Raw genomic sequence first — 23,886 nt, forward strand, 5'->3', positions numbered from 1 at the left:
TCCTCGCGTCCCTCCCTTTACTTCCAAGTAAGGCCCTTGTTTCCTTTCCCTCTTTTTCTAACACCGGCAGTAGGCTTTGATTCCCTTGCGCGCTCTGCCTCCTGTAATGTCCGGTCCAGCCTAAACACGGGACCACCAAGAGGAAGTGCCTCTGTTCTGGATTTCGGATTATTACTTTCTCCTCTACCCTCCCCTTTTTTTTACGGTACGTGGCAAGATACGAGCGATTTCCCTCGCGCTTTCTTTTGAAGTAAGATTCTTGACTTCCTTTCATTTTTAAAACTACACGCGGCAGTATACGGGAGTTCGCTCGCGCGCTCTGCCCTAATTAGTGTCCGAATCCAGTGCAGCTAACCGTGTATCGGTACAGGGGTAGACAGGCTCCCCTGCTAATTTACATATTTCGACTCTCGCTTGTGTATTTCGCATTATTACAAGAGTTTTAACGCGCGTTAGGTACTATCCCTGGGGTTCCACTACAGTATGCCCACATTGCAAATATTGACATTTATCTTGCATCTCCCTACTCCATGACGACATTAATTTATGGCTTAACCGGGGGGATGGTATGTCAAGTTACGAGTTTAGCAACGCCCCTTTTTCACAGTAACTTCCCTACCTAGGTTAGTTGGGGCTCTGCTATTAGCACTTCACTTTGTATTGCCCTAGCACCACTCCGGGGCAATCTTTAAGTGACTAAGGACTACCAACATGAGATGATGTGTGTGTATATATATGTGTTCTCTTTTTTGGTAGTTTCTAGTTTTGATATTTCTCCACCTGTGTGTCTCGAGGCTTTTTATGTCACATTTAGATTATATAATTTTTAGTCCTCTCTTTGTGACATTACGCACTACTCTGTTGCAATTTAAGATATTCTTTCTCCATGCATATCTAGACCATAGTGGACCGCTCAAGCCTGATGTTTTCCCCGATGGGGCCCATCCTTTAGTAAATGGAGGGTAAGCATTGTGGCACCTTTGCTGTGTTGTTGTCTTCTTCACTGCTTTGCTTTTGGCACATGTCACCGAAGGGATTTCTCACGAGTTTGTGGCTTTATTACTGAGGACATTGTGCACACATTTATATTTGAAACAAAGAAAGTCTTTGTTGATTGTTTCTCCCTTCTATATTTCAGGTTCCTGTTAAACAGATATTCCCTATTATGGGTTTCTAATTGCTTAAGGATTAGGTACGTGACATGGTCCTGATGAATCGCACTAGATCATTTTTGACTAATTAGCGAGAAACATGTTGACCTATTACTTAAAGTAACACAGGGGACCCTGTGTCTACTTTCACTATACTCCCTATTGAGAGACCTAGGGATTACTTTTTGGCTTATTGGGGAGTGTAAACATTGTTTTATTATCTCCCCTCACACTGTTTTTAATCATGTCAGAGGTTCTAAGATCCTAATAAATTGTATTCTACCTCTAGTAATTTTTAACTACCTTCATACCTATCCTAGATTAGTTTTTTGACCGGCTGTTTATCATTTGCAAAGGATCTCCGGCAAAGAGCCCCCCTGTGGGGCCCGTCAGGCATTGCAGTGCCGGCCTGACGAGGAGCATGGCCCTATGATGAAGCATGTCACCGAAAGGTGAGTGAGGGCACTTGCTTCGAAATAATTGATTTCCAACCAATCTGAACATAGAACTATAATTTTACAAGAAACACCTTTTTGGAACTGTGTATATAATTTTTGATTTATTCATTATTGGGAGACATATACACAGGACCAGGAGTTTGTTCTCCGAACCTCCCGCTCACGCCCCCCCCTTTTTGTTGTTGTTTGATTATGTTTGAAAATAACCATCTGCTCACCGTTTTGCCCCCTAGATTACAACCGCTGAGGATGATTAGGAGATGGAGACATTCCCCGTGTACAGGCCCCTGGTGGACTTGGCAACAATGGAGGACAGGCACATAATCCTCACCTACAGACTTCATAGGGCCACAATCCAAGAGCTGTGTGCCCAATTGGAGCCAGACCTGATCTCAGCTATCCATCAGCCCACTGGGATCCCCCCTTTTTGTGCAAGTGCTATCAGTGCTCCATTTCTTGGCAAGTGGCTCCTTCCAAGTGACAGTGGCCATGACAGCAGGGATGTCACAGCCAATGTTTTTAATGGTGCTGACTAGAGTGTTGTCTGCCCTGATGAAACACATGCGCAACTACATCGTTTTCCCCCAAGTGGAGGATTTGGCCACAGTGAAAGCTGACTTCTATGCAATGGGACATATCCCCAACATCATTGGAGCAATTGATGGTACACATATTGCCTTTGTCCCCCCCAAGAGAAATGAACAGGTGTTCACAAATCGAAAGAGCTTTCACTCTATGAATGTGCAGATAGTGTGCCTGGTGGACCAGTATATCTCCCATGTGAATGCAAAGTATCCTGGGTCTGTGCATGATGCCTTTATCTTGAGGAATAGCAGCATCCCATTTGTGATGGCTCAACTCCAGAGGCACCGGGTGTGGCTAATAGGTGAGCCCATGATCCCCACCCAGTGTGTGTTGGTATATGGGTATGGGGTTGGCCCTAAGGGCGAGTGTGTGGCTAACAGGTATCCCTCGATATTTGCAGATGACTCTGGTTACCCCAACCTCTCATGGCTACTGACCCCAGTGAGGAATGCCAGGACAAGGGCAGAGTAACGTTACAATGAGGCACATGGGCAAACAAGAAGAATTATTGAGTGCACCTTTGGCCTCCTGAAGGCCAGGTTCAGGTGCCTCCATCTGACAGGTGGATCCCTGTGCTACTCACCAAAGAAGATGTGCTAGATCATCGTGGCATGTTGCATGTTGCACAACCTTGCCTTGAGAAGCCAGGTGCCTTTTCTGCAGGAGGATGTGGCTGGAGATGGGCGTGCAGCAGCGGAGGAGCCTGTGGACAGTGACGAAGAGGAGGCAGAGGATGAGGATGTGGACAACAGAACAACTATCATTCGACAGTACTTCCAGTGACACACAGGTAAGACACTGTAACTTCATCTTCCATTGCTGTTCTGTGTAGTGAATTTTCTCTGGCAGGCTGCTGTTCCCACTACTATGGCCACTTACTGTGCCCTGTAACATGTCTATTCATAGATATTTGTGCCCTACTCTGGCTCCTGGTGTATTGACTGCAGCACAATACTGGTCATACCTATGTATACATAACTGTACAGTCTAATTGCAATGTCTACAGATTGTTAAACAAATACATCCTTAAATCATTTGCCATACTCCATACTTGTATTTTTTAAAAGGGTGTTTATTTAAGTGCTGAGAAGTAAATGGGGATGTGCAATGGGCTTGGGTGATGGTGGAGGAAAGTCCAGGATAGAGTCCAGTCTATTTGTATCACAGGTGCATTGTCCAATGGGGCATAGGAAGGGGAGCAATGGCAGTTCAAGGTGGACAGGGTAACAGAGTGGGACACAAGGGTGACAATCAGGAGAGTCTTATTTCCTGGTGGAGGTCTTGGCAATGTTCTCTGGCTTCTGCCTGGATCGCAGGGACCGTTTGCGTGGTGGTTCTCCTGCTGCAGGGGGTGGGGTGCTGGTGGCCTGTTGTTCCTGTGGCGGGGCATCCTGTCCACTACCGTTGGCAGAGGTGGAGGGCTGTTCATCGGTGTGGCTAGTGTCAGGGGCCCGTTGGTGTGCCACTGCCTCCCTCATGGTGTTGGGAATGCCAGCCAGCACCCCTGAAATGGTGACCAGGTTGGTGTTTATGTCCTTCAAGTCTTCCCTGATTCCCAGGTACTGTCCCTCCTGCAGCCGCTGTGTCTCCTGCAACTTGTCCAGTATCTGGCCCATCGTCTCCTGGGAATGGTGGTATGCTCCCAGGATGTTGGTGAGTGCCTCGTGGAGAGTGGGTTCCCAGCTTCCCTGTTGTCCTGTGCCTCTGTCCCCTGAACCGTGTGCCCACTGCCACTGACCCCAGGGCCCTGATCGTCCTGTGTTTGTGGTGTGCCCTGGGGTCCCTGTAGTGGTGGACACACTGCTGATTGACGTGTCCTGGGACAGAGGTATGGGCCCACTGGGTGGGTTCTGTGGTGGTGTTTCCTGAGGGGGGAGGCTCTGTGGTGGTATGGGACTGTGGCTGGGTAACCAACTGTCCAGAGGTCCCTGATGGGTCAGGTTGTTCATCCTGATCCAGGCGTCCAGAGCTTCTGTCATCACTGTGGGCTTCTCTGTGGGGGACTGGATGTTGCTGGCACCTCTTCTCCGGTGACATTGTGTGGAGGACCTGTGGGGATGTAAATGCAGTGTTATAGTTTCTGCGTGTGTCATCTTGTGCATGGGTGTGTTGGTTGATATTGCCATGGCAGATTAGCCTTAGTGTGAGTAGTTATTTGGTTGGCTAGGTGTTTGTCTCTAGTGTGCATGCAGTGGTGATGGTTGCACATGCAGGTCTGTGATGGGTGTCCATGCATTGGTGTTGCATGCAGGGCTTGGTATTGGGATGAGTGGGTTGTGATGGTGGGGTATGTGGGAGGTGGTGGAGTTATGGGGGTGAGGGTAGGGGTGGGGGTTTGTGATGGCATGCAGGTAGGGGGGGTGATAGTAATAGAGAGATGACTTACCAGAGTCCAGTCCTCCTGCTACTCCTGCCAGGCCCTCAGGATGCAGTATTGTCAAGACTTGCTCCTCCCATGTTGTTAGTTGTGGGGGAGGAGGTGGGGGTCCACCGCCAGTCCTCTGTACAGCTATCTGGTGTCTTGCAACCACGGAACGCACCTTCCCCCGTAGGTCTTTCCACCTCTTCCTGATGTCATCCCTTGTTCTGGGGTGCTGTCCCGCGTCGTTGACCCTGTCCACGATCCTCCGCCATAGCTCCATCTTCCTAGAAATGGACATCTACTGCACCTGTGATCCGAATAGCTGTGGCTCTACCCTGATGATTTCCTCCACCATGACCCTTAGCTCCTCCTCTGAGAGCCTGGGGTGTCGTTGTGGTGCCGTGGGTGTAGTGTGAGTGGTGTGTGTGAGGGTGTGTGGGGTGATGTTTTGGGGTGTGTGCTGTGTGGTGCGTGGATGGTGCATGGGTGATGGTGTTCTGTGGCTTTGGTTCTGTGGGTGCTTTTGGTGTCTCTCTCTCTCGGTTGTCATTTTTTTTAAAGTCGTAAGGGTTTGTGGATAGTGTGGGTGTGTGTTTTATAGTAGTGTGAGTGTGTGGGTGTGGTGTGTGTATGGGCGTCAGGTGTGTGTAATTTGAACTGTCCAATGTGGTGTTGTTTTGAATGTGTGTGTGTATTTTGAGCGCAGCTGTATGTACCGCCAATGGTTTACCGCTGTTGAATGTCCGCTGCGGTAATTCGTGGGTCATTATGCTATGGGCGTAGTTCTGTTGGCGTAACGGTGTAGGTTTTGGTACCGCCAGTTTATCACTCACCTTTGGGCTGGCGGACTTGTGTGTGTGTCCGTATAGTGACGGATTTCTATGTGTGGTTCATAATACGGGTAGCGGTATACCGCCGCGGTCGCGGTATGTTGGCGGCAGTCAGCAGGGCGGTAAGCGGGACTTACCGCCATGTCATAATGAGGGCCTATGTGTTAAACCATCGATTTTTGTCTCCACATTAAAAGCTGTTGTCATCAGAGAATGTTCATTTTTTTCTGTAAATGTGCTGCTGAAAGACTGTCAAATGTTAAAAGGCCTTTAACAGAAATTAGATCATGTGACTACGTGACCTGAGGGCGCCTGGGGGTCAGACCACTGACCTCAAGGTCACACACCGCAGGGCCAGGCCCATTCATTCAGTGCCTCGAAGCCAGGTAATTACCATTGTGCGAAACCCTGCCCACCCCAGATCCGCTGCCAGGCTCTGCTGCAGGATGGAAATGTGACCAGAGGCTTTAACATTTGAGCATGCGCAGAACTGACATGACTTCACATAAAGTTCTAGTATAGAATCAGGTCTGGGCATCTGCAGAAACCCTTTCAGTATCTGTTCTTCGGAGCAGGCACACCATCCTCGTCCTCTCTCAGGGACAGGGGATGCGTACAGGGAGCACGCGCAGAGGTCTGCCTAACTACGTGCCAGGCCGGACCACCAAACTTTTACAAGCCCTGCACAATATACAACGCCCCACCTTGATGTACAATGGCGTCTTGTGAAAGGAATATGCAGGGTCTCGGGGTAGGGGTCCTTCCAGTGCTTAATTTGTGCTTGTTGTTTCCGGTGCTGAGCACCAGCACTTATTTTTGAGGGCCGGAGCTTAGTCTTCTGCCTCAAGCATTTACTGCGAGCAAAAGACACACATGGGAAAGACGGAGGAAGAGAAAAACGAAAAAGCGTCACAATGGGAGAAAGCAGAAAGCTGCAAGAGTGAGCTGAAGGGGCAGGGAGTGGCTTTATATGGATTGAAGAGGCCCGAGATGGCAGCGGGATTACGCTGCCTCAGTATTCCGTGTTTGTACATTTAATTGCAGCAGCTGCGTGTTTAAGAGGAGGGCTTTGAGCACTGCCACCTTTTTGTTTACAAATTAAGCACTGGGGCCTTCCCATGTGCTGTGATGCAGCAGGGGTTTAGGACTTCATCAATATGCCCTACTCACTTCTACCCAATGATCTCTCTGACCGATGCACTTGGCCCTATAGTTGAGCTGAAGTCCACAGCAGCCCAGTGTCTGACCCTCACACAATAAAAATGGTACGTCCTTTGAGTCTGCAATGACTGTGCACCTGTGGACCCCTGGACTCTATAATGAGGGTGTAGGCAGATGGTTACATAGCTGCCATGGTTCCAGTTTGCTTACGTGTGACAGGATTTCAGTGCATTTACGATTGATATTTCACTGCCTTATGTGTGACACTTTGAGTGGCACGTTATGGCGAGTCCAAGAATGTAATTAGGTAAATATCAGAAAGGGCGTGTTTTGTGTAAACTATGAGGAACTTGAATCTGCCTCAAAACAGACACAATGCTCCTGAAGTTTTCTTGAGTTCACTAACTATCCCTGTCCTCGCTGTATTCAGGCCACCTGGCACCTTTGTTAACCAAATAATCTTTCCACTGTGTAAATCTGCGCCCTGTGCGGATGAAGGATTTTAGACCATGATCAATGATCAGTGACACCCTGTCCTGTAACACACACATTAGCTCTACATCCCTCGTCCTCGACCCAGTCCTGACGTCATGAGGTTAACCTCCATCCAGAGAGGAAACAAAACAGGAAACACTCTCCAGCCCCATCCACCCTAAAGGTCAGCAATATAACCGACCACCAATAGGAGAACTTCCTGTTTTATTTCCTATCCGGATACTTGCAGGTGACACTGAGGCGACTTCACTGACCTTTCTGGGCAGCGTCCGTCTCTCCCTCCTGCGTGGCCACTGCTGCTGCTGCTGTTCTGCCTGACAGAGCCTGCCGGCTCTATGTTAGAGGCCCGCCTTCAGCCGCAAGCACCCCCCTGCGCCTCGTCCCTGATAGCCTAGTGGCCATCTGTGTCTGTCTGGTTTGTATGTCTTTTCTCTTTTCCTCTTTTTTTCTGATTTTGCTGCTTTACTCTTTTTCTGCTCTCCCTTTTGTTAACGTTTCTCCCCGTGCTTCCCGATCCCTGCTGCTCCCACAGCCTGCACTCAAATCGCTTTCCTGCCCTCCCACCTTCCAGCCAACCAATCCCTCCCCCCTCCATCCCCTTCTGAAGGGTGGCCGCTGTGCGGCCACACCAATGGCACGGCAAAAGCAAACCCGTCTGCACCCTTCCGCACCTGGACCGCTACCAGCGCCACAGACCCTGGCTCTCGCACCATCCACCCATACGACGCCGAAGCACTCCACGCACTGAACCCAGGACGTTGGACCACCTACCACCTTGCTTCCCCCATGGGCATCCATGGACCTTTTACCTGTCGCAACTGCCACTGCACCTTCTCAGCACTCCAAATGCCAGATTCCCAAGCCGCAGAACCATCAAAAACTCCTCCAGGCCTCCACTCCCTGCACAAGCAGGCTGTGGAGTTTAGGACCTGATAGACTCCACTTGCCGGGCATTGCCTTCCTCACCGCAGCATCTGAACCAGACATCACCATCGCCATCCCCTGCGACTACAAACTGCTCTGCAAGGACCGACCATCCAGACCAGTCGGTGGACTAGCCATCGCCTATAAGACTATCCTCCGCCTATCGATCAACGCACAGGAACACTCCCCCGTCATGGAGCACCTTCACTTCCGAGTGCACATCACCCCGAAGACCACCACCCATGGCACCCTCATCTACAGACCACCCGGCCCATGCCCAGCTTTCAGCAACTTCATCGTCGACCTCATAGTCCCCACGCACTCGCTTCCACCAACTACGTTCACCTCAGAGACCCCAACTTCCACATTGACGGCAACAACACCTCATCGCTACTTGAGAATCTTGAAACAATCGGTCTCAAGAAATTGGTCACCTCACTAACGCACATATCCGGACACATACTCGACCCCATCTTTTCCACCGCCAGCAACGTCACCATTGACGGCTCTGTAGGAGACTAGACCTCTGTTTAGCTTGCAAAGCTCTGCACACTGTGCAGGGGGTCCAGGCAACCACACATTGGTTTACAGGGGTACAAAAACTAGATCACCTAATACTGTAATTTTTAAGGTAGCTTGGTCGAGCAGTTAGGCCAATCTTGGAGAAGGGCAAAGCATTTGTTGTATTCACAGTATCAATCATGCAACTCACACATTCAACGGAATAACTCAAGACCAATTTATAAAAATACTTTTATGTAACTTTTAAGACCAGGATTATCAAAATTGGTTAAGTACTTTTTGAGAAATAGATTTTTGAAGTTGAATAAAAATAGTCTTTTTGTGCGTAATTACGCACCATAGGAATCAATGGAAAGTAACCTTTAAAAATACATATAAAATCGTACAGTTGAGTTACCAAGTTCTTTTTTTGCAGGTTGGTTGAGTTTGTCAGTGGGCACACTGGAGAAGTTTTGGTGGCTCCTGGTTCCGGCAGGAGCAACAATAAAAAGTCTCTGGAGCTGGTGCATGGTCAATGCAAGGGACCACTTGGAAAAGCACTGCACAGGTAGGTTTAGAAGTGGTTCCTTGGGGTCTCCTTGGAGTGATGAGGTCTCAAGGGGTGGGGGACCCTTAGGACACAGCAGGTTCTTCATTGCAGGGCACAGGGAGGCCGAGTGCAGAGCAAGTTGGTGAGCCAGGAGCTGTGCGCAAGGATGCCCTTTGGAGCTGGAGGTAAGTCGGTTAAAGGGTCGTTTAAAGGACAATTGGGGCACTCTGGTGGAAGATCCAGGGTGTTCCTGAAGTCCCTCGACTGGGGTTTTCTCCTGGTCCTTTTTCAGCCCCGGGCGGGCTGGTCTTCCTGGGTCCGATGTCAGCTGACCAATACCCAGGATATTGGTACGGTTTGACCACTGGAGGGTGCAATGCCACCAAACTTGGCACACTCGCAGGGGTTGTCCTCACGGTCATCGGTGTGTCATCAAGTCCAGCTGCAATTTCCAGTTCGGGAGTTAGTGGCTGGTCAGTGAAGTGAACCTCACTGCTTTGCTGGTTTCTTCTTGTTGCAAAGTGGTACCTCCACTCTGGAGGGGGTTATTGGGAGATTTTCAAAGCCTGGAGGTCCTCTGGTTTTTTTTAGAGTTTTTCCAGTGTCCAGCAGCTCCTCAGCGGTGATTGTTGAGTCCTGGGTGCAGCTGGCAGGGTTTGGCGCCTTTTTATTTGTGCAGCAGGTCCACAGTTCTCGTGCCTTGGATTGTCTTTGTGCTGGTCTTCTTTTGTCCGTCAAATCTGATTACATGGTCTAGGGGTACCCACTAAATACTGAATTTAGTGGGTGTTTTAGGGAGAACCTGGTAGTGTCCTATGGAACACCTCCCTTTGGGTGGCTACACCCACTATAGTGACCACTTCCTGTGGGAAGGGTCACTTCCCTATCCCTGATTGGCTATTTTCCTTCCATCTAAGATGAGGAAAATTAAATGGCGTGCCCACCTCGCAGGCAACACCTTAGGGGTGGTACATACCAGGTGGGGCCACTCCCCCTACTCTTTGTATAGTTTCCCGCCTTTGCTCCCACCAAAAATGGGGGCTTGCAAGGGGATTGACCATCTGTTGCTAGCAGCTGGCCTGGGGGTCGAGTTTGAAAGGTGGTAAGCCCTTTGAAGCTCACCTCCAGGGCAGTGCACATTCCTGGCTGAGGGGGAGTTAGCACCTCCACCCATGAAAGGCATTGTTTAACAAACCGGAGAGACGGATCTCTCCACCAAGGTTTTTAGATTGAGTGGCTGGAGGTGGCAGGCTGGATAGGACCAGTCAACAACCATGCCTGGGTAGTTAGCTTTTGCAGGGGGCATCTCTAAGGTGATCCCTGGGTACATTTAGGGATAAATCCAATACTGGTACCAGTTTGGATTTATCATTCTGAGTTGTTTGATACCAAACAACCCAGGGGTCAGAGTGGCCATCATGTAGCTGGGAAACTCGTGTTGACCAGAGTCCAGCATATGTATTAAAATGGCTGCTTTGTTCACTCACTATGTCCCAGGTTTGGCAAGGACACAGGGGGGGCATATTGCTTATGCTCTCACATATAATATGGTGCACTCTGCCTTAGGGCTGGAAGGCCTGCCAGAAGGATGTTGAAATGAAGAGGGAGGCGTATTGTGAGTTCAAGTTCACTGGTTTAATATATGTAAGACGGTTTACACCACATCCTTGAGCTGTGCTGCTGCTCTCTTTCAATCTCTTCTTTCAGCTGCCGTTCTGATCCCCTTGGTTACGATCACCATGTTCTACCATGTACAATCTACATTCTGAGCAGAGAATGCCACACATCTCCCTCTTATCATAACAAGAAAGTAATAAGCATAAATTATAATAAATCATAAATACATAAACAACTCCTTCTCATGTTTAGCAAACACATTTAGCATTATAGGATAGCTAATTATACTATGACACTTTATATAACGAGAATACATAAGAGAAGAATTACATGAAGACTTGAACTTCAACGTCACTTATTTCACAAAGTCATCCAGAGCTTTCGGGCGTCTGGTTATTCTTGAACTCTTCCTCAACTCAACACTGTCATCGTCATCCTTCCTTTCTCTCACACCATCTCCGACAAACCCTGATTTGATTTTTACTACCCTTCCAATATTCCACATCCTATGATCCTCTGTCCTTATAGCATTTTCTATGACTTTTGTCACTTTGAGGGGAATAGAGAATTTAGAATGATCTCTCGAGAGACCAAAGCGAGGATTTTTCACCCTGACAAAATCACCCACTTGAATCACCACTTTTTTTTACAGCTTTCCGTTTATCAAACTCAATCTTCCTTTCAGAAATCTTTTTATGCTCCCTCTCACTTTTCCTTTCATCACAATTACCAATTTCTAACCTCACACCCACTTTGTCTTTTACCCATGGGGACAAATAAGAGTGTTAGGTTTTCTTCTTTTAAACAATTCAAATGGTGAAAACCCTATAGTTGAGTGAGGGGTCAACCGATAGTTTTTTATCTTGCAAAATACCTCATCCTTCCTACTCTTGTTGTTCGCTAAGGCCATTTGTATAGTTTCTTTCAATACTCTATTCAATCATTCTATCATGCCATTCGTTTCTGGATGGTAAAGGGAGGCTTTCTTATGTTTGATGCCCCTGTCATTCAGATATTGTTCCATGCAATGCGAAACACATTGTACACCATTATCAGTTAAAATGGAAGACGGGAAGCCTTCCCTGTCAAAAATTTGATCAAGAAAAGTTATCACATCACGCGTTTCTACTGAGGTGGTAATTCCTATTTCAGGCCATCTTGAGTACATATCTAGCAGGACTATGACATATTTGTCTGCGTTGGAATGTCTTATAGGACCTAGGATATCCATAGAAATTTCTTGCCAAGGTTTATTTGGTAACTCCCTCACTTCCATCGGTTGAACCCTACACATCAATGACTTGTCTGCCCTTGAGAACGCTACACATCCCCTTACACAACGTTCAATTTGGACGTCCATACCTGGCCACCAGTACATAAGTCTTAGCCTCTCCTTGGTTTTGGAAATTCCTGGGTGACTCTCATGAGCTAGGGAAATTAATTAATTCCTTAATTTCAACGGTGGAACAAGTCTAGTCCCTCTCAAAACTAAACCACCATGTGCAGATAACTCATTTCTAACTCTCCAGAAACCACACAGTTGTTGATAATTTTTTTCTTTCCATTCCAACTATTCTTAATTTTCGAAACCACCTACTGCATTATTGCATCACCTTGTAGTTCCGCCAGCCACTCACTTTCTTTAATTATTCCCTCTCTCACCACACAAACATCAAACTCCTCATCCTCACTGACAATGTTAACCCCAGACTCTGGAATTCCTTCAACCAACCTTGAACAACAATCAGCAATGTTGTTTTCTACTCCAGATATGTACTGAACCTCAAAACAAAACTCCTGCAAAGCTACAACCCATTTCCTTATCCTTCCAGATACAGCATCCAAACCTTTCTTTTCAAAAATCTCTTTTAATGGTTTATGATCTGTTCTCACTAAGAATTTACTACCCCACAAAAATTTTCTCAACTTACGCACTGCCCAGAAAACAGCTAACACCTCTTTCTCAATGACAGAGTAGCTCAATTCAGCTCCTTTCAAACATCTAGATATAAAGAGAATTGTCCTAGCTACACCATGATGTTTTTGTGTTAGACCTGCACCAAGTCCTTTGGCACTAGCATCAGACATTATTACTGTTTCCTGACCTGGCTCAAAACTCTGTAAACTAGAGGCATTCTTTAAGTTAAGTTTTATATTAAGAAATTCTTCTTCACATTGTGTGCTCCATTTGAAAGGGACACCCTTTTTTACTAATTTTCTCATGAATTTAGTTTTTTCCGCACAATTGCTCACAAACTTATTATAAAATTCTGCCATACCAAGAAATGTATTCACTTCTTCTTTAGAAGAAGGGCTTATAAGGTTGCAAATGGTGTCAACTAGTTCTTTTTTTGGTTCTATTCCCGTAGAGGGGATCCCGTGCCCAAGATAGTTAATCTCATCAAGATTGAATTTGCATTTTTCCGCTTTCAAGGTAAGTCCACACTCTTTGAGTCTCTGAAGAACCAGTCATACCCTCTCATTGTGCTGGCTTACATCCTCACCATGAACCAGAATATCATCTTGGTACACTTTAATCCCTTGAACTCCCTCCAGTACCTTTTCCATAGCATGTTGGAACGCTGCAGCAGCTGAGATTAAACGAAAATGCATGCAAATAAATTTATAGGAGCCAAAGGGAGTTATGAATGCAGTTAACTCCTGTGAGTCTTTGTGCAGTTTAATTTGGTGATAGGCAGATGTTAAATCAATGGAGGAAAAACATTTTGCCCCCTGCAGCATGGATAACATTTCATTGATGTTGGGCGGAGGGTAATGATTAACCACCACATACTTGTTTAATTCTCTCAAGTCAATGCACAGCCTTGGCTCGTCATTGGCTTTCTCAGCCATGACGACCGGGGCTAACCATTCGGTGGGTCTCGACCTCCTCAATTATCCCATTCTGCTTTAATTTGTCTGACTCTGCCTTCATTTTTTCTTTAACCATTAAAGGTACACTCCTCACTTTGCTAACTACAGGTGCGACACCATCCCTTAACTTAATTTTATGCACATAACACTTCAGACAACCAAGCTTCCCTTGGAAGAGTTCAGGAAACTCTTGTTCAAACAGGGGTCAGGAGCTGTCCACAGTATCCACACATTCTACGTCTTTCAGTCGAACTGAAGGATTTTTATTAGGGTCTAGATACACTTTCAGGTCTCTCTGGTGTAACCAACTAATGAGAGAGTCGCCTCTCATGGAAATTTAGATTTTTCCAGCTGTGAATCTATTTTTAAACTGTATATAGCCCATAAAATAGCCAAATAACTTAATGGGTTCTCCACCATAACCCTTGGGACAAATGTCTGGCCTGAAAAGCTTAACCACGTTTTTAAGATGTTTATTGAAAAGCGTTCTGGGAATGAGCGTAATCTTTGCTCCTGAGTCAAACATCATGGGTACAGAAATTCCATCGATCTGAACAACTTCTATTGGACCACCGAGACCATTCGTTACCTGCAAAATGATATCCTCAGAAAATTCATTGTCTGTAAATGTCACCTCCTGGACCTTTCCTTTTCGTGGATTTGTACTCCTACAACATGAGGTAACATGTCCCTTCTTACCACACTTTTTGCAATAAGCTTTCCATCCATCACAACCCCTCAAATTGGCGAAATGCCCCAAATCACCACACCTGAAACATCTACCTTGCTCAAATTTGTTTTCTTTGACATTCTTATCTTCCTCCTTCATGCCACACTGAGACTTCATACTACACTGTGACTTTACTCTTTCTACCCTACTCTTGCCTTGGGTGACAGATTGTACCTCACTCTCTTTGTCCCTAAGACTGGTCTTTCTTATTTCATCAAGACACGCTGAACTGTGTTCACATGTCTTGGCGATCGTTATTACTTCATTAAGGGATGGGTTATCTTTATTCCAAAAGGATTCTTTTGCTTTATCAATATTGCAGCCTAACATAAATTGGTCCTTTAATCTTTCTTGTTTAGTTTCCCCAAAGCTACACGTTGAAGCTAATTTCTGCAAAACAGTGACATACTCCTCCACACATTCCCCAGATTTTTGAACCCTTTTTCCAAATTGATATCTTTCTAGAACAGTCGAGACTTTTTGTAAGTAATGTAAATCCAGCTTTTTTTATGCAAACTTCAAAGTCATTGAGTTCACCAGTCTCTTCCACAGAGAGTTCTCGAAGATTCTCGAAGACTTCCTGACCTTCAGAACCCAAGCAATGCATCAAAAGAGTCATTTTCCGTTCGGCACTCAAAGAAGTACCGCAAACTCTTGCATAATGCGCAAAAACAGACTTCCATTTTTTCCAATGTATTGGGGGTTCCAGTGGAGAGGTCAGAAAAAAAGGTGGGCAAGTTACATTCTGCATTTTCAAATAAACGGGTAAGTTTTAATTAGTAGTAATTGCCGAGGATTTTCCTGGGTAAGGACTCTGTTTGAAAGAGAATAGGTGTGCGTGTCACCGGTTTTCCTGGACAAGCACTCCGTCGGGAAGTGGATAGATGTGCAGTTGCAAGTTGAGGATAGGTGTGCCTGTCACTAGTTTCCTTGGTATAAAAAACGGGAATAGGTGTGCTTGTCACAGACAGTTATGGAGACTTATCACAACACAGGTTTTTTTTTTTGTGTAGACTCCCCGTTTGAACTTTGCCAGAAATGCCTGCCACCGAAGAGCGTGTGACACGTGGTAGTTAATGGACACGAGCCCAAAGAATTAAAATGGCTGCCACGAGCACAGAAACGCCTATCACCGAAGAGCGTAAATTAAAATGGCTGCCACAACGTCACGTCACGACGTTGTTGTTTCCACGTGAAGTTCCAACGTTGATATGACGTTGGTGTTGTGTTGGCGCACGCGCAAGAGGAGCATCGCATGGGGAGAGAACACCGGTGAACTGTGCGTGTCAGGGGAAGGCAGCGCTGTGCCAATCCCTCGAAGTCTGCAGCATGCACTGCAACTTGGAGAAGACAGGCCCACAAAACCACGTCCAAGTTAAGGGAAGAGGCCTAAGTACATACGGTTCGGAGAGTTTCTTGAGAGCCGCTGAGTTGGGGTGATGACGTCAATGGATCCTCCAGCACGCTCTTCGCCAGTGAAATGAAGAGGGAGGCGTATTGTGAGTACAATTTCACTGGTTTAATATATGTAAGACGGTTTACACCCCATCCTTCAGTTGTGCTGCTGCTCTCTTCCAATCTCTTCTTCCAACTGCCGTTCCGATCCCCTTGGTTACGATCACCACGTTCTCCTATCTACAATCTACATTCTAAGCAGAGAATGGCACAGATATCTTATCCATAGTGTATGCAGTGTATAGTGGACAGGGCACACAGGCAGTGCGCCATGTCGAGTTTGTGTTTTAGATTTACACCAGGACACTCAGCCTGCAATGGCAGTGCTGAGTGCAGCTGGATACATGGCCCTAGAGGGTGGCACACTCAGTGCTGCTGCCCTGAGGGGCCTACCCTTAGTACCTCATGCCCTGGGTACCTAAAGACCTTTTACTAGGGACTTATAGTGGTAGCTAAAGGTGTATCCAATTGTGGCAATGCATCACAACAGTTTAGGGAAATAGCTCTGGCCCAGGTCACCAGGTTAGCAGGGGCCCTGAGCACTACCATTTCTAGGCTACATCATACATCAGCCAAAATGTGGGGGCTAACCATGTCAAAAAGAGGCCTTTTCTCACACTCCCCTCCCCACCAAAAGAAAGAGGATGAGACGACCCTTTCCCTAGTGAGTCTTCATTATCTAAGTGGAAGAACCTGGAAAGGCCATCTGCATTGGTATGGGAAGTCCCAGGTATGTGTTACACTTGAAAGTACATTCCCTGTAGGGAGATGGACCACCTAAGCAGTTTGGGGTTTTTACCCTTCATCTGTTGTAGCCATCTCAGAGGCCTGTGGTTAGTCTGAACTATGAAGGGAGAACCAAACAGGTATGGACTCAGCTTCTTTAGGGCCCAAACCACAGCAAATACTTCCCTCTCTATAGCACTCCAATATTGATCCCTAGGGAGTAGTTTCCTGCTTATAAAAGCAGGTGGCTGGTCATGTCCGTCATCATTTTTCTGGGAAAGGACCACTCCTTTCCCCATTTCCGAAGCATCTATTTGGACTATGAATTGCCTGGAGTAGTCTGGTGCTTGTAGATCCGGAGCAGAGCACATAGCTTCCTTCCGAGTGTCAAAGGCCTTTTGACAACTCACTGTCCAGTTAACCTTTTTGGCCATTTTCTTGGAGGTTAGTTCTGTGAGTGGGGCAATTATAGTGCTATGAGCCTTCACAAATCTCCTATAGGACCCAGTCAAGCAAAGGAATGCCATGACTTGTGAATAGGTTGTGGGAGCTTCCCATGCCAGAACAGTCTGAATCTTGGGTTAGAGGGGTTGTACTTGGCCTCCACCAACCAGGTGACCCAAGTAAACAACTTTTCCCTGCCCTATCTGGCACTTACTGGCCATGATAGTGAGGCCTGCCTTCTGCAGAGCCTCAAGGACCTTCCCTAGGTGGATCAGGTGATCATGCCACGTGGAAGTAAGACAGCTATGCCATCCAGATAAGGTGCACTAAGAGTTTCCAGTCCGGCAAGGACTTGGTTTACCAACCTCTTGAAGGTGGCAGGTTCATTCTTTAGTCCACAGGGTAAAACAGTGACCTGATAATGTCCACTAAGAGTAGAAAATACTGATCTCTCTTTTGCTCCTGGGATCAGACCAGTCTGCCAGTACCCAGCTGTTATATCAAAGTACTCAGATAATTGGCTGCCCCTAGTCTGTCTATGAGCTCACCAGCTCTAGGAATTGGGTGTGCATCAGTTTTTGTCACAGAGTTGAGGCCCCTGTAGTCCACACAAAACCTCATTCTCTTTTTGTTTCTCCTTTGGAGTGAGGTTTGGAGACTAAAACTACTGGGCTAGCCCAGGGGCTTCCAGAGGGTTCAATGAAACCCAAATCCAACATCTTCTTAACTTCTCCTTGAATACTCTCTCCAACATTGTCTTACTCTCTGTAAATCTTGTTCTTCACAGTCAAGCTGTCACCAGTTTCTAGGGGTCAGAGAGAACAACTCAGTGTACTGGTTGAGGACTTGCCTGCAATCAGATTGCTGTTGTTCTGTGAGGGTGTCTGATAAGACCACTCCATCCACAGAACCATCTTGTGGGTTGCTGGAGAGAAGATCAGGGACTCACTCTCATCTTCCTATCCCTTATATGTAACAATAAGTATGGTCACATCAGCTCTGTCATAGAAGAGTTTTAGGCGGTTGACATGTATGATTCTTTTTGGGTTTTTGCAACTGCCTAGGTCAACTAGGTAAGTGTCCTCCCCCTTTCTCTCAAGTATGGGATAGGGCCCAGACCATTTGTCCTGGAGGGTCCTTGGGGCAACAGGCTCCAACACCCAAACTTTCTGCCCTGGTGGAACTCCACCATGGCAGCTTTCTGGTCATACCAGTGCCTTTACAGCTCTTGGCTGGCCTAAAAAATGTTGCTAGCTTTCTCCATGTACTCAGCCATTCTTCAGCGTAGGTCAAGCACATAGTCCACAATGTCTTGCTTGCTTGGGCTCTTTGAGAGGCTTCTCCCAGCCTTCTCTAACAAGACTTAGTGGTCACCTAACAGGGTGCCCAAACAAACATTCAAATGGAGAGAAAAGTACTCCTTTTTGTGGCACTTCTCTGTAGGCAAGGAAGTAGGACATCCCATCTCCTTCTGAGCTTTTCAGGGAGTTCTCCAATTATGCCTTTTAGGGTCTGGTTAAATCTCTCTCCCAGCCCATTTGTTTGTGGATGGTATGGGGTAGTGAAGTTATAGGTCACCCAACATTCCTGCCACATGTGTTTTAAGTATGCAGACATGAAGTTGGAACCTCTGTCTGACACTATCTCCTTAGGGAACCCTACCCTGGTGAAGATACCCAGGAGGGCTTTAGCAACTGCAAGTGCAGTAATGGTTCAAAGGGGTAAAGCCTCAGGATATCTAGTGGCATGATCCACTACCACTATTATATATCTGTGTCCTGGTGCTGTTTGAGGGTCAAAGGGGCCAACAATGTCAACCCCTAACCTTTTAAAGGGTAACCCAACCACAGGTAGTGGCATTAAGGGGGGCTTTAAGTGCCTACCAGCTTTCCCACTGGCCTGGCACTGACAAAAGTCCTTCACTTTTTGGGGCATTCTTCTGCCAATAAAAGTGGTAAACTAACCTACTCCAAGTTTTGTTTTGGCCCAGATGCCCTTCTAGGTGGATGTCATGGGATAGATTGAGGAGGAATTCTCTGAAGTTCTGGGATACTACCACGTTCCTGGTTACACCAGGTGTGAGGTCTCTGGCCTCAGTGTACAGGAGCCCCTCCTCCCAATAAACCCTGTGGGTACCACTGACATTCCCTAACTCTTCCTGTGCAGTTTGCTGCCACAGGCCTTCAAGAGTGGGGCAGGCCCTCTGCCCCTGGCACAGATCTTCCCTGGAGGGTCCCCCTGGGCACAAGAGCTCTGGGTGGTAAGGCCCAAGCTCTTGAGGCTCAGCTCTCTCCAAGAAGGTTGACTCCTCTTCCTGGGAAGAGGGGTCCTGATTTGGGTCCTGTTTAGGATCTGGTCCCCAGTCTTCTTGCCTTTTCTCTTGGGAGGCTGGTTAACTATTTCAGGACCCAGCTCTCCTTTTTCTCTCTGAAGTTTACTCTGTGCCCTTGTCTTGCCACATGCCCACTCAGGAGTCACTAGTATTGCTGCATGGGTCTTCAATTATCCATCAGACCAGGGGGAATGCTCCGTGTCATTTCCAAGCAGGCAATCTACAGGGATGGATGAGGGCACAACCACTTCTTTTTGCCCTACTTCTCCCACCAAATCAAAGGTTACCATAGACATGGGATGGAACTTTGTCTCATTGTCAGCATTAGTGGCAGGATAAGATTTCCCTACCAGGAGCTGATTTGAGTGGGGAGTTACAATGGTAACACTAGCTCCTGTGTCCCTCAGTGCTTCTACTTTCTCCCCATTAAGCATAGGGTGCTGTCTGTATTTTTGCAAATTACTTGGCCAGACAGCACAGGATAATTCTACCCCACCCTGAGTGGCTAATGTTGGCTCTGTGAGGTCACTGAAATGGTCATGCCACACCTCTGATCCTATTTGGAGATTGACAACTGCATTTACTGCACATTGACTAGAGGCATTCTTTTTGTTTTTGCAGCTAGAGTCTCCTATTTGGAGCCCTTTAGTTTTGCAATCATGGCACCAAGCCTTGCTGGGACCAAAGTGTATACCTTTGTACCCACCCCTAGACTGTGAGGGGTCTCTGGGCCCACCCTCCTGTACAGATTTTTAGGGGCCTTGAGAAAAGTCTTTGTTATTTTTATTTTGGCTCCCATCTTTCCCTTGGGGAGGCTTTTGGCCTCTTTCTTTTGGTCTCCCCACAGTGATAGTTTTGGTCAGCCTTGTCTTGACCCAATGGTCTGCCTTCCTCCCCAGTTCTTGAGGGGAAAGTGGACCTAGGTCTACCAGATGTTGATGTAGCCTATCACTGAAAGAATGACTTAGCAGGCCAGGTTTTGCACCTCATACTTTAGACGAGCGAGGAGACGAGAGCCGTGGAGACAGGAGATAGCAGCTGCTCCGCAAAGCTGCTCTGTAAGGTCTGCTTGCATGCTGTGCACAAGGTGAGTGGCGGTATGGCAGTGAGGAGTGGCCAGGGAGCAAGTAGCGGTGGGGTGCAAGGTTTAGGGCCCAGGGGGAGATCGGTTGATCGGGAGAGCTGTGAGGGGAGGGTTGAGGCTGAGGCAGGGTCCAGGTGGACGCTGGATGGGGCTGGATAGGGCTGAGGCTATGGCCTGTTCTCCTGCCATCCAGCCCTCCGGTCCTCTGCTCCTTCTTGTCCACAGTACTCCAGCTCCCTCCTTTGCTTTCCTCCTTGCCTCCCTTGCTTCCCCCCTTCCACCATCCCCTATCCACTACCACCAACTCTCATCTTGCCTTTGCCTTGCTTTGCCCTTGCTACCGGCGGCCACTACTCAGGCCACCTTGGCCGTGATCTGGGCGGGTAGGTGGTGGGCAGGTGGGCAGGCAGGCTTGTGGTTAAGGGCCTAGAGCGGTCCTAGCATCCTCCTGCACCTCTTAGCAGCAGTGCAGCCCAGCATAACCCTGTGCAGCTTGAGAAACCTGCTAGCGTTCTGAGTCGGCGAAGGGTGATTTATGAGCGCAGCAGTCATAGTGGGCTGCTGCTGAGAGTGCGCCCTGGGCTTCTCACGGAAGCTGCACAGCTAGGTCTGGGTGAGGCTTGTGGGAACCCGGTGAGACCCCCTCATGACCCATCTTTCTTTCAACTGCCTGTCCAACTGCCTGACTGGGCTACTCCAGGTACTCCAGGTCATCCAGATTCCCTCCAGGATACCTTCCGAAAGATTGCAGACAGGAGCGCCCTAACCCAGTACCTATCCCTGCTATCCAGCGAAATCACTGACCAAGCAGCTACACGGGAAGAGTGCAGCAAGGTGGCAAGGAACAAAAAGATCTAGGATAGCAGAAAGGAAAGCATCCAGCCGAATTGGCCAAAATGCGTTCTGGAAAAACTAGAGCCCCCTACCTCTCGTCAGAGAAAGAAGCCAAGTCGGGGAAGGGGGCCTGAAACACCTGAAGCCTTAGCAAACATCACTGATCCAGCAGGGCAGTAGTTTAATCACAGCTACTCAGGTGGAGCAATACACCAAGACTAAGCAAAGAGGCTACAGGACTGTGCAAGAAATCCTCACAGCCACTAAGCGTCAGTCTAAAATTGATTCCAAATTTCTTTTTCTCAAGGATCCAGTTTCAACCATCTATGCAGCAAACTCATGTATTGCAGGCCTACCATCTCCTCTGGAGCCAACTATTATTAGTTAAGTAGTCACCTTTGATTTAGCTGCAAGAACATCATGTAGCCTTAAGACCATTGGATGTCCACCAAGCCCACTAGCTCTCTCACTACCGGAGTCATCGGCTTCTCAAGCAGCAACTAAGGGGCATATTTATACTCTGTTTGCGCCAAATTTGCGTCAAAATGTTTGACTCAAATTTGGCGCAAACCTAACACCATATTTATACATTGACCCAGCGAACGTCAAAATTCAGCAGTGTGCGTCATTTTCTGGATGCGTGAAACCACCTTGCGTTAATGACATGCAAGGTAGGCGTTCCCGTCCCAAAAATGACTTTAAGACCTGTGCGCCTTATTTATACTCCCGTGTCATTTTGACGCACAGGAGGGGGCGGGCCTTAAAAAATGGCACCCAGTCTGATTTGTGCCTGGGTCAGGGCAGGCGTTAAGGGACCTGTGGGCTCATTTCCATGGTCTCTGACCATGGAAGCAGTCCACAGGTGCCCTTCCCTGCCCCCAGGGACACCCCTGCCACCCTCGCCTACCCCTAGAAGACACCCATGGATGGGGGACCCATCCCAGGTAAGTACAGGTAAGTAGAGGTAAGTATATATATATATATTTTTTAAGTGGCATGGGGGGCCTAACTTGGGACAGAAGTCCCCTGGGCATGGCCATTGGGCAGGGGGGCATGACTCCTGTCTTTGCTAAGACAAAGAACACCACTCAGCGATCCCAGATTGGAGAATCAGTCAAGCCTTCCTTTTGTACAAAATCAACCCTCTGGGCATGTCAGTACTTCCTGGATTGCTCCTCTTGATGCTGATAGTTGTGTTTCATCCAATGCATCACTCATTGCTACAACAAATCTCAACAAAAAGTCTCACCTGGTTAAATTGTCCTTGAATCCATCATATCATGAAACTCCCAGGTGGAGTGTGCAAGGGAGCAACCCATGTTGGCAGCGTCAGCATCTCAGGAGGCTACCAGACTTCAAACAAAGCCTTGCAGCAAGTCGCCCTCCCCTCAGGCCGCCCCCGCGGTTCCAGCACTGACTTTCCGTAACTGTGGCATAAACTCTACAGCAACTTTGATGTATAAATGTATAAATCGAGGGGCACATCTGACCTGCTGAACCGGAAGAATATTTTATGGCTACTGAGAAAGCTCCCTGCGATGGCGAGTCTCACCTTGGCAGATATGGTATCAGTGGAATCCATTCCGCCTTCTGCATCCCAGACGAATGAAGCAACCAAAGTGACCTGGATCTCTGCTAAAGTAGCAGAGTAAGTACTTGGAGTTGGAGGGTCTTTCAGGAACTGGGGGATTCATGTCTCCCCTGTAATTGACCCTGTCTATCCATATCTTCTGTTGCCGTGACCGGATGGCACGGGGGCTCAGCCACTGTCCTGTACCCCTAGATATATTTCAAGGAACTCTCATAGAAAGCTGTTCTTTCCTCAAACAGCACGGGTGATCCAAGCACCCTTGTCCTGCTCCAAGGCTCCCTCACCCTCTGATGATTGGAGCTGGCTACCCGGTACCCTGATCACAGTACCAAGACAATTATGAAGGTGCAGCCAACTCCCAGCAGCTCGGAAGATAAAACCAACCTTGCAATGTGCTCCTGGAATATCAGCGGGCTCCTGGACAAACTGTGGGATAGGAATCTATTGAACTACCTAACATCCTTCGAAATAATAATGCTGCATAGGCCTGGGCGTAAACTCCACCTGCAATCCGGGATTCCTGAGTTATCATGTCCCGGCAACAAGGAGAGACCGCTTTGGGCGTTTGAGTGTTGGGCTCTGTAGGAGGCTGGCCTGACTTGTAGTGGGTACCAAAGGTACTTACACCTTGTGCCAGGTCCAGTTATCCCTTATTAGTAGAATAGAGGTGTTTCTAGCAGCTGAGGCTGATAGACGGTAGCTATGGCAAAGCAGCTTAGGCTGAACTAGGAGACATGCAAAGCTCCTACTATACCACTTATATCATATGCACAATATCATAAGAAAACACAATACACAGAGTTACTAAAAATAAAGGTACTTTATTTTTATGACAATATACCACAAGTATCTCAGTGAGTACCCTCAGTAAGAAGGTAAGTAATATACACAAGTTATATGTACACAAACCCAAAACAGGTAAGTAAGAGTCAGAAAAGTAATGCAAACAGTGTAGGATTACAATAGGTTGCAATAGGCAAACATAAGTCTAGGGGCAACACAAACCATATACTCCAAAAGTGGAATGCGAATCACGAATGGACCCCAGACCTATGGGAGCTTGTAGAGGGGCGCTGGGACTGTAAGAAAACAGTCAGGGTGTCCAAGATACCCCACCCCAAGATCCTGAAAAGTAGGAGTAAAGTACACCTACTACCCCAAAAGAGCACAATAGTCGTGATA

At 47.5% G+C, this 23,886-nt stretch overlaps 1 long non-coding RNA gene across 1 annotated transcript in view; it reads left to right on the forward strand.

Moving 5' to 3' along the window:
• Positions 1–23,886, forward strand: part of LOC138297446 (uncharacterized) — a 189,410-nt gene that overhangs the window by 154 nt on the left and 165,370 nt on the right. The window lies entirely within an intron of this gene.

This window comes from Pleurodeles waltl, chromosome 5, assembly GCF_031143425.1.
Source record: "Pleurodeles waltl isolate 20211129_DDA chromosome 5, aPleWal1.hap1.20221129, whole genome shotgun sequence".
Lineage (NCBI taxonomy): Eukaryota > Metazoa > Chordata > Amphibia > Caudata > Salamandridae > Pleurodeles > Pleurodeles waltl.